The 9031-nt window shown below is 33.5% G+C and overlaps 2 pseudogenes; both read right to left on the reverse strand.

Moving 5' to 3' along the window:
• Positions 1-2372: 2372 nt before the first annotated feature.
• On the reverse strand, positions 2373-2845 carry LOC141493901 (MICOS complex subunit Mic10 pseudogene; annotated as a pseudogene).
• A 5005-nt stretch (positions 2846-7850) lies between these two features.
• On the reverse strand, positions 7851-8186 carry LOC141493902 (death-associated protein 1 pseudogene; annotated as a pseudogene).
• Between the last annotated feature and the right edge of the window lie 845 nt (positions 8187-9031).

Here is a 9031-nt window from a genome sequence, read left to right on the forward strand (position 1 = left end):
TGAGAATTTAAATTAGGAAACTATGACAACAGTCTAGGTAACTGGAGTTGGGGGCATGTTCTTGTGATCAGAAAGAAAGCTATGAATGTGGTGATATTGAGGGGAGATACAATTAAAAGGACTTAATACACAATTGAATATGGGAAGCATGAACTATATTCATATTGTGATCAGAGAGAAAACAATGGATGTGGTGATATTGTGAGAATATAATTGGAAGAACCTAACACCTAATTGAATATGGGAGGCATTAGAAAATGAAACTTCAGAAGTGATTCCAAAATTGGGTATATATGTGTGTATATACATATATATATATGTATATATATATACATATATATATGTGTGTGTGTGTGTATACATATATATATAAATATATATATATATATATATATATATATATATATATATATATATATGGGCCTCAGCTGAGTAGAAATGATCTAAGATAGCAATAACAAGCAATAACATTATGTACTACTTCAAGTTTGCCCAACAGCTTAGGCAATCATCCTATGTTAAGGCATATATATATATATATATATATATATATATATATATATACATATATGTGCTGAGTAGAAATGATCTAAGATAGCAATAACAAGCAATAACATTATGTACTACTTCAAGTTTGCCCAACAGCTTAGGCAATCATCCTATGTTAAGGCATATATATATATATATAAATAGAAGCAAGCATTTAAGTACCTATTATGTGCCAAGCCCTTGACATATAGTGATTTACAGATATTATCTTATTTGAGCTTCATAGAAACTTTGAGAAGTAGGCATTATTGTTAATCCTCATGTTCCTGTAACTCTGGACTGCTGAGACAACCTGCTTCCATCAATGTTGTTCATCTTATAATGTTGCTGTAGATGTGTACATTGTTCTCTTGGTACTACTCTCTTAGCTCAGCATCAGTTCCCATAAGTCATTCCATGCTTCTCTAGAGTCTGACTATTTATGGTTTCTTATAGAATAATAGTATTCCATAATATTCATGTACCAGAACACGTTTAGCCAATCCCCAATTGATGGGCAATACTTCAATTTCCAATTCTTTGTCACTACAAAAGAGCTTTGGTGAATATTTTGGAACATATATAGGACTTTTTCCATTTTTTCTTCTGGATATAGACCTAGAATTGAAAATGCTGTGTCAAAAGGCATGAACGGTTTTATTGCTCTTTGGACATAGTTTCATATGGCTCTCCAGAAGGGTTGGATATGTTCACCACTCCACCAGCAATGCATCAGGCGCCCAATCCCGCAACAATGATCATTTTCCCTTTTTCTCATCTGGGCTAATCTAAAAGCAGTGAGATGATACCTCATAGTTATCTTAATTTGCAATTCTAGTCTAATCAAGAGTGATTTTGAGCATTTTTAATATAATTATATATATATATATATATATATATATATATATATATATATATATATATATATATATGTAGCTTTAATTTCTTCATTTGAAAACTGTCTGTTCATATTCTTTGACCATTTATCAATTTGGGAACGCCTTTTGCTCTTGTAAATTTGATGCAATTCTCTATATATTTTAGAAATAAGACCTTTATCAGAACTCCTAGTTGTGAACATTTTTTTCCAGCTTTCTGCTTTCCTTTTAATTTTGGCAGTATTGATTTAATATAGTCAAAATCAACCATTTGCAGTTTATAATAATTGATTGATTATAATGATTGATTGATTATAATGATTGATACTCAAATTCATGTTTGATCATAAATTTATCACTTTTTTTCTATTAATTTATCTATGGTATCATTGTTTCTGTCTAATTCCTTTACCCACTTTCACCTTGCATAGGTTGTGAGATGTGGATCTATGCCTAGTTTTTGTCATACTATTTTCCAGTTTTTCCAACAATTTTTGTCAAATAATGAGTTCTTTTCCCAGGGGCTAATGCCTTTCGGTTTCTCAAATAGAAGACATTTGTGGTCATTTTCTGCATTTTCTTTTGGACCTATCCAATTCCACTGATCTATTTCTCCATTTCTTAACCAGAACCAGGCAGTTTTGGTGACTACTGCTTTGTAGTGTACTTTTAGATCTGGTAGAGCTAGGCCACCTTCCTTCATATATATGTAATCATCAGTTTCCTTGCTCCAGATGAAATTTTTTGCTATTTTTTCTAGCACAGTTAAGTAGTAATTTGGTAGTTGATATGGCACTGAATAAGTAAGCTAATTTGGGCAGAATTGTCATTTTTATAACATTATATTATTATTATTGTAATATTTTATATTATAATTATATTATATAATATTATAATTATAATATTATAACATTATAACATTTTATAATATTAGCTTGACCTAACCATGAGTATATTGCATTTTTTTCTTTTTTCATTTAATTTATTCCTTCTAAGACCTTCTTCTTGCAGTTTCCAGAGAGAAAATACAAAACAAGAAACAGACTTGGTTTCAAATACATAAACAGTGTGCTGGAGTACAAAGCATTTACTGATAACATTGTTATAGAAGAATTTCAGCTTACTCCAGGGCACTTCAATATTCCTAAGGAATAAACAGTATTTTTCTTCTTCCCAGTGGGATGTTCTCAGTCATAAGTCACTGCTCTTTGACATATTTTCCATGCACAAGATATGGAGCCTGGAAATCATGCTGACAGTTGGAGTAAGCCATTCCCAATCCCATGCCAGAACCAAAGGCTAATGACCACATCCTCCTTTTGAAGAATGTAAGTGAGAAAATAACGCCCAATCCAAACCCCATACCCAGCTTCACCACTGTATCGGCCAAGCACTGGTCCCATTTCCTACCGAGCTCCGAGTCAGACATGTCACCTGGCAGCACCTGCAGTGCCTCCGGGTCCAGTTCAAACCCAGCCTCCATATGGCATTTTTCTAATTATTTAGATATGACTTTATTTGGGTGAGGAGTGTTTTATAATTGTGTTCACAGAGATACTGGGTTTGCCTTGGGAGATAGATTCCCAAGTATTTAATGCTGTCTACAGCTATTTTAAATAGAATTTCTCTTTCTATCTCTTGTTCTTGGGCCTTGTTGCTCATATATAAAAATGCTGATTATTTTTGTAGGTTTATTTTATATCCTGCCAATTTGCTGAATTGGTTAATTGTTTCAAAGAGTTTTTAAGATGATTTTCTCAGGTTCTCTAGATATACCATCATATCACCTGCAAAGAGTGAAAGTATTGCTTTTTTCATTGCCAATTCTGATTCCTTCAATTTCTTTTTCTTCTCTTATTACTACTGCTAGCATTTCTAATACTACATTGAATAATAATGGACACCCTTTTTTATCCCTGATTTTATTGGAAATATTCCAAGTTTATTCCCATTAAATACAGTATTTGTTTAGATAGGTAGTATTTATTATTTTAAGGAAAACTCGATTTATTCCTGTAATTTTTAGAGTATTAAAAAAGAAATGTATGTTGCCTTCGATCAAAAGCTTTTTTGGCATCTATTGAGATAATTGATTAATTCCTCTTGGTTTTGCTATTGATATGTTTACTTATGTTGAATGTTTTCCTGATATTGTACCTTCTCTGCCTGTCTGGTATAAATCGAGTCTGATCATGGTATATTACCCTGGTAATAACTTGCTGTAGTATCATTGCTAAAATTTTATTTAAGATTTTTGCATCAATATTCATTAAGAAGATTGGTCTATAATTTTCTTTGTTTGTTTCATTCTTCCTGGCTTAGTTATCAGCATCATATTGGTATCATAAAAGACCTTTGGCATAATGTGTTGCTCTCCCAATTTTTTAAAATAGCTTATATAGAATAGAAATTACTTGCTGCTTAAATGTTTGATAAAATACACTTGTAAATCCATCTGGACCTGGAGGTCTTTTTCTAAAAGAGTTTATTGATGGTTTCTTTAATATCTTTTTCAGAAATGGGTGTAAATTAATAATTTCCTCTGCTGTTAATCTGGGCAGTTTGTATTTTTGTAAATGTTCATCCATTTCACTCAAGTTATCCAATTTATTGGCATACAATTCAGCAAAGTAGCTCCAAATTATCTCTTTAATTTCCATCTCATTGATGGCTAGTTCACCCTTTTCATTTTTGAAACTGGTACTTTGGTTATCTTCTTTCTATTAGATTAAACAAAAGTCTGACTTTTAGTGCTTTTTTTCATTAAACTAACTCTTAGTTTTATTTATGAGATCAATGGTTTTCTTGGCTTCAATTTTATTAAGCTCTCCCTTGCTTTTCAGAATTTCTCATTACATATTTATTGAGGATGTTTAATTTAGTCTTTTTTCTAGCTTTTTAATTGCATACTCAAACTATTGATCTCCTTTTTCTCTATTTTATTTCTATAGGCAATTCAAGATGTAAAGCTTTACCCCAAACCTGCCTTTGCTGCATCCCATAAATTTTGATATGATGTTTCATTATTATCAGTTTCTTGGATATGAATATTGATTATTTCTAATATTTGCTCTTTGATCCACCCTTTATTTAACATAGTTATTTAATTTCCAATTAGTTCTTGGTTTATCTTTTCCTGATGCTTTATTACATCTAATATTTATTGCATCATGGTCTGAGAAGTGTGTGTTTATTATTTCTGCCTTTCTACATTTGATTATAATGATTTTGTGCCCTAGTACATGGGCAATTTTGGTGAAGGTGCCATGTACTGCTGAGAAAAAAACTATATGGTTTTCTACCCTCATTAAGTTTTCGCCAGAGGTGTATCATTTCAAAGTTTTCTATGATTTCATTCACTTTTTTAACTTCATTCTTGTTTATTTCTGCTGTTAGATTTATCTAGATATGAGACAAGAAAATTGAGGTCCCTCATTTTTAAAGTTTTTCTATCTATGGCTCCTTTAATTCACTCAGCTTTTCCTCTAGGAATCTGGAAGCTAAGGTATTAGATGCATAAATGTTTAGTAATGATATAGCTTCATTATCAATGATGCCTGCCTTTTTTAGAAAATGTAGTTTCCTTCCTTATCCCTTTTAATGAGATTTATTTTTGCTTTTACATTGTCTGAAATTAAGATCACTACCCCAGATTTTTTTTTTTTACTTCAGCTGAGGCATAATATATTTTGCTTTGACCTTTTACCTTTACCCTGTGTTTATCTCTCTGCTTCCAATATGTTTCTTGCAACCAAAATATTGTAGGATTCTGGTTTTTTATCCATTCTGCTGTCTGCTTCCATTTTATGGGATAGTTCATCCTATTCACATTTACAGTTAAGATTACTAATTCTGTATTTCCTTCCATGCCACCTTTCTCCATTTATATTTATCTCTTTCCTTTTCTCTTATTGTTCATTACCAAAATTTTACTACCTTTCCCCTTTCATTTTTCTTTTAGAAATTTAACTTTCAGTTTATTTTCACTTATGCGTTCCCTTCCATTTTATCAGTCCCTTTCTCCCTTATCTTTCTCTTTCCCAATCTCCCCCTGCCCTGTGGAATAAATTAGATTTTTAATCCTATGTGGGGATGTATTTTACTCCCTCAGTGGGGTAAATCAAACGAATAAAATTTACTCAGCATTCACATTCTCATACTAAATGAAACGAATAGAATTTACTCAGCATTCACATTCTCATACTAAAATTACAAATCTTTGTGCTTCTTCCCTTAGTGCTATGTTTTGGTCTAAGATTATTAATCAGCCATCATCAATTACAGTTTGATTATTTGATTAACTGATAAGCTCCCATTGTTATCAAGATATCATCACACATTGTTTGCTTGGTTGCTTGATAAGTAGCATTGACTCAAATTGCACCAAATTATAATTATAATCATTTTTTACCTTACAACTTTTTCAAGTATCATTCAGCTACATGGAGTCCCCTTCAGGAGTCAAAGTATTATACAAAACAGTATCATTTCTTGAACTATTTTTGACTATTCCTCCGAGGCCTATTTTCTTTCACATTCTACCTCCCCCCTCACAACCCAGGCTACTTAATACCTTGTGGTTTTTTTTTGGCAGACATAATTTTTATTATTGAAAAACAAATGATTAACTATAAAAGGAAACACTTGATGTAATTGTTTCTTTTCAATGATTTGAGATAAATGTAAAATGAAATTTTTGGAAAAATAATAGACTATCATTTTCAGCTATCTCTCAGTGGAAGTTTAAATGAGATGGGGTGGGAGAAGCTTCTTGAACTATTCTTATAGCAGAGGGTGTGATACATGGATTGCACTATATTCAATCTACTTCCAATTCTTTTCCCAAGTGTTATAAAACCTCTCCCCACCTCCTATTTGAAATATTTATTTCTGAACAGAGTTCTGAGGAGATGCCAATATTTAGGCACATGTTCCATAGGAATATCAACCAGCAAACTCTGGATGTGGGTTTTGTGAAGTAATGACAAAATCCACTGTCTTATAGAGGCAGACAATGTTCACATAGATGATACAATGTCACTTGCAAAGGAAACTGGCCTTCTGTTAATCTGGAGCTAAGAAAACCCCAAGTTTTCTTGAAAACATGAAATGAAGTGAACTGTGAACATTCTTTCCTGAGAGAAGGGTAAGGAGATATTAATCTAGGGAGAGTTACAAGTATTTCTACCTCTTGAGGATGTGGATTTTGTCATTCATTCTGAGGACGACTGGTGGTACAGGCAGGCAGCCATTCATATAGTACCACTGCTGACCTGCAGCAAGAAAGAACTTCAAAACAGACTGCTAGTATCCTAAGTAGGCAATACTTTCCCCATAAAATTATATTGTTTGAGAGAGCTTTTTTCATTTGCAAATACCCAGAATGAATTTATTTTTCAATAGGGAAATAGTATAGTAATCATTTAAGCAGCAGTCTTACAAATATCAACTAGCAAGAAGCACACACAAAATAACTCAGAATGACATCAAACACTTGAACATTACTAAGAGTAATTATGTAATTAGGGCAAAGGGGGGTCTGATCACATTTGTGAGGTCTGCAAATGGATTGCTCTACCTAAAATGGAACAGTATTTATCTTTCCCTGACAATGAGATTAATCTCCCTTTGGAGGACAATTGGATCTCTTTGTGAACTTGGTGGATCTTTATCTATTATTTCCCCCCTGCTCTAAATTATCTTGTTAAACTTTTCTAACCATTATCCATGTATCTCCCCACTATATGGGTAGAATATTAAGAGTCCCCCCTCAAATCCAAGCCAACAAGACGAATTGTTGGAAAATTTGTCCTGTGACCTAAGAAAGATGCTTCATTTTGAAAAAGCTTTCTTGGATTCTCATTTTCCAGCAACTAGATTCTTAAAGAAAACACCTGTTCTGGGTATTCATTGAAAGAACACTGTGAAATTTTAACTGACTTCCCATTTTTCTCTAGATTACATGAGAAAACTCCAGCATCTGATTAAAAACATGATTACAAAATGTCCCAATTTTTCCTAACCATAACCATACCCTTCCTAAAATTTGTTTACAATTGTTTTAGAATATCATACTTTATGGCACAAACCAAAGGCAACTTTAGAACTACTAAAACTAACTTTTTTAAAAAATCACTGTTTTCCCTAAGCAAAACTGAAGATAAGGTTGAATTGAGTAAGGATCCTAGATGGGGGGAAAATGAGACTCAAGTGTTGTTTGCATTTAGATGGACAAGATACACAGGTATCTGATCTATTTGCAGGCAGTAAACCAAGAAATGTAAGGCAAAGGAAGTTACTGACTTGTTTTGTCTTAAATTTCTCTACAGAGCTAGAGATAGGAAAAAAAATTGGACCAATTCTTGTTGGTCTCTAAATGTCAAACCTAAGAGGAAATCATGTATTCTTCTCCAAGAAGCAGATTGACAGGTGGTAGCAGGATCTTCACTTGCCAGGCTGTTGGATGTGCTTTGTAGTCCTGTGAGAAGGATGCTTTTCCATAGAAGGATGTGGCTTTTGGTGAGCCACCTGAGCTGCAGCAGGGGGGAAATCTTTGTCTCCCCTTGCAATAATACCAGAGATGTACACAGTTGGTTTAGGTGGGCTGGTGCTTTTCCATTCTTGATCATCCTTATCTCTCTCTTCTTTGGCATCTCCACTATGAGGGTGTTTCTGTACAATTCTCATTCCACCAGCTTTTACCGCAGGAGGGTGTCCGGCTCTAGTCTCTACTTTCTCATCAGGAGGCGCCGACATTGCGGGCACTGACTCGCCTTCTCCTTTTGGTCTGGGCTCAGGCGACCTGGGAGTGGGCACCCTGCAGGCCCTTAATACCTTGTTAAGTGAAGTAAGTCTTATTCTTTTCCCACTTTCTCTCCCTCCAACCCAAGGTATTCAAAAATGAAGCACTCATTAAGTCAAACCCTGATCCTATTAACTGTAAGAATCTTAAAGAACTTTAATTACTGGGATGCTCTAGAGGTCTTACCTGATAACTTTACAAATGATTGTTAAGTTACAGAGATACTGACTCAGGTCTTCCACAGTTTATGAGGCCCTCATTAGAAAAGGTACTAAGCACTGTGTGATTAAAGTGATTCAAAAGATAATGAGACACAAGTTTAAAGTTAACACCTCTATTTTTCTTCAGGCCTTTCTGTCTCAAACAGTGATGTGATCTTGGACCTCTACAATGGAGAGATAAGATTGAATTCTCTTCAGTTATATTCTACCCTCTAATTATTCCTAGAGAAGTAAAGTTCTAAAGAATTAAAAGTGTTATATCTTCCTTTTTGCGTTGTATACAATTTGTTAGTCTTGCCCATATTTGCCTTGTTTTGTTTTTTTCTTTCCCCTTTTCATCAACTTTTTTTTTTTAATGGAACTCTTGAGTTATGTATTTGGCTATTCAATTCTCTGTTCATTTCTGGTCTTTGTGTCAAGAAATTCTGGAAATCTTCTGTTTCATTGAACATCCATCTTTTGCTCTGACACTATATGTTGAATTTTGCAGGGTAGTACATTCTGGGATGTAATCCCAGGTCTTTTGTTCTCCAAAATTTGCTATTTGAGGTGTTCTGATCTTTCAGTCTTGAGGGTGATAGGTCCTGTATGAGTCTGATGCT

This window comes from Macrotis lagotis, chromosome 7, assembly GCF_037893015.1.
Source record: "Macrotis lagotis isolate mMagLag1 chromosome 7, bilby.v1.9.chrom.fasta, whole genome shotgun sequence".
Taxonomy (NCBI): Eukaryota; Metazoa; Chordata; class Mammalia; order Peramelemorphia; family Peramelidae; genus Macrotis; species Macrotis lagotis.